This window comes from Lolium rigidum, chromosome 6, assembly GCF_022539505.1.
Source record: "Lolium rigidum isolate FL_2022 chromosome 6, APGP_CSIRO_Lrig_0.1, whole genome shotgun sequence".
Classification (NCBI taxonomy): domain Eukaryota; kingdom Viridiplantae; phylum Streptophyta; class Magnoliopsida; order Poales; family Poaceae; genus Lolium; species Lolium rigidum.
Window position 1 is genome coordinate 83,239,977 of NC_061513.1, and position 3,162 is coordinate 83,243,138.

Sequence of the window (3,162 nt, forward strand, 5' to 3'; positions counted from 1 at the left end):
CTTCGATGGTTTCTGGCAATCAGCCTTGAAGTGACCAAGCTTGCCGCAGTTACGACACCTTACTTTTTTTTATGTCAAACTTGCTCCACGATGGAGCTTCGTCATCTTCCTCTTGCTCGGCGATGTACTTGTGCACCGGGCACTGCTTCTCCTTCCCGTTGCGGCTTGTGGACCCTCCTTGGTTTTCTTTCGAATGAGTCATCCACTGCTGCTTCGTGAGCATCAAGTGCTCACTCTGGTCCAGATCGCCGAAGGTAAGCCAGACTCTCTCGTCGTGTGTCTTGAACCTTCCGACGAGATCATCAACCGTCAGTGTATTCAGGCCGAGACACTGTTCGATCGACGTAACGATCTGCATATAGCGCGACGGTGCGGCACGCAAGAACCTTCTGACGTTCTTGACATCATCCAACTTCTCTCCATAACCCCTGATTGCGTTGACGAGGGCGACGAAACGGGCGGCAAACTGATCAACCGTCTCGCTTTCCTCCATCTTCGGATCTTCATAACTTTTCGTCAAAGTTTGAAGATGTGCTTCCCTCACGCAGGTATGGCCTTGGTGCAAGGTCTTGATGGTCTCCCATGCATCCTTCACCCATTTCTTCCCGACGAGGTGCTGCATCACGTCCTTCAGCACGACGGAGTAGATCGTCATTAGTGCTTTGCGATCCTTCATGTACTTCGCGCCTCCCTTAGCATAGTCATTGCCGCCGGGATCGACGGCCTCCCAGATCTCCATAGCTTCCATGGCCACCTCCATGTTGAGGGCCCAAAGCCCGTAGTCCTTGTGATCGAGGCGCGGATACAAAGCCGCCCCCACCGTCTCCACCATCGGTGCCGATTTCGAGCTCTTGCATGCCTTCATCATCGCCGTGGTCTTCTAGTACTTTCAAAAAATCACGGATGAATAACTCGGGCTCTGATAACAATTGTTGAACCTGGTCCCTACTTGTACCGCGATCAGCCGAGTACTTTCCGGTAGACACGCGAACTCCGGTGAGTCGATGCTCCGGCGAGATCAGAAAACACACACCAAGTCGCCGGTACAAGGCCTTATATACACACATAGGCTTGAGCACTAGTCCTAGTAGGTTTACAAAAACAAAACCTGCACGGACACAACTCCATGCACAAACTGAATACGTCTGTGCATTATGTCTTGCCGACGGAACAAGCACAGATCATGCTTAATGCTGCACCGCCCGATTTATCAAGATGGCGAAGATGGGTCGAACGAGACGGTACCCAACACCGCCCGATTTATCAGGAAGACGACCTGTGATGAAGACTATGAGCAGTTGCACGGAGTGCCTCCCAAATATCTAACTGGCCCTCTCCCATACAATATCATAAAAGCGAATAGACCCGAAGACTTGCTCTCCTGTTTGTGGTTCACGTCAGTGGGTGGGATGGAGTAGACTGCGGAGGCAGCGCAAGTAAAGAGAAGTTGAAAACCGTAACATGTGTGTAAAGTGTGTTTCCGTGGCAAGAATTTTTAGACCGGCTCAGCAAATCCTTGCTCGAGGCTCAATCCCGCAAACTGTGGAGTGCGTGTGGCATGGCGCGATGAGGCGAGTGTTAGGAGGAGTGCGTGTACCACTACTCTTCTCACTCTCTTACAAAGTGGTGGAATAAGCTGGGTTTAACTTCTACCCTACTTTCCACGTGGAACTAAACTTTGCACTCTGATGGCGTGTAAGACACACGTCCGTTGGGAACCCCAAGAGGAAGGTGTGATGCGTACAACAACAAGTTTTCCCTCAGTAATAAATCAAGGTTATCGAACCAGTAGGAGTCAAGGAACACGTGAAGGTTGTTGGTGGCGGAGTGTAGTGCGGCGCAACACCAGGGATTCCGGCGCCAACGTGGAACCTGCACAACACAATCAAAGTACTTTGCCCCAACGTAACAGTGAGGTTGTCAATCTCACCGGCTTGCTGTAAACAAAGGATTAGATGTATAGTGTGGATGATGATGTTTGTTTGCGAAGAACATTAAAGAACAATTATTGCAGTAGATTGTATTTCAGATGTAAAGAATTGGACCGGGGTCCACAGTTCACTAGTGGTTTCTCTCCCATAAGATAAACATATGTTGGGTGAACAAATTACAGTTGGGCAATTGACAAATAAAGAAGGCATAACAATGCACATACATATATCATGATGAGTACTATGAGATTTAATCAGGGCATTACGACAAAGTACATAGACTGCTATCCAGCATGCATCTATGCCTAAAAAGTCCACCTTCGAGGTTATCATCCGAACCCCTTCCGGTATTAAGTTGCAAACAACAGACAATTGCATTAAGTATGGTGCGTAATGTAATCAACACAAATATCCTTAGACAAAGCATCGATGTTTTATCCCTAGTGGCAACAGCACATCCACAACCTTAGAGGTTGTTGTCACTCCCAGATTCAATGGAGGCATGAACCCACTATCGAGCATAAATACTCCCTCTTGGAGTCACAAGTATCAACTTGGCCGAGCCTCTACTAGCAACGGAGAGCATGCAAGAACATAAACAACATATATGATAGATTGATAATCAACTTGACATAGTATTCGATATTCATCGGATCCCAACAAACACAACATGTAGGATTACAAATAGATGATCTTGATCATGATAGGCAGCTCACAAGATCTAACATGATAGCACAATGAGGAGAAGACAACCATCTAGCTATCGCTATGGACCCATAGTCCAGGGGTGAACTACTCACACATCGATCCGGAGGCGATCATGGCAATGAAGAGCCCTCCGGGAGATGATTCCCCTCTCCGGCAGGGTGCCGGAGGCGATCTCCTAAATCCCCCGAGATGGGATTGGCGGCGGCGGCGGCGTCTCTATAAGGTTTTCCGTATCGTGGCTCTCGGTACTGGGGTATTCGCGAACAAGACTTTAAGTAGGCGGAAGGGCAGAGTCGGGGGCGACACGAGGGGCCCACACTCTAGGGCCGCGCGGTCAGGGCCTGGGCCGGGCCGCCCTAGTGTGGCGTCGCCTCGTCGCCCCACTTCGTAATCCTTTCGTTCTTCTGGAAGCTTCGTGGAAAAATAAGACCCTGGGCGTTGATTTCGTCCAATTCCGAGAATATTTCCTTACTAGGATTTCTGAAACCAAAAACAACAGAAAACAGGAACTGGCTCTTCGGCA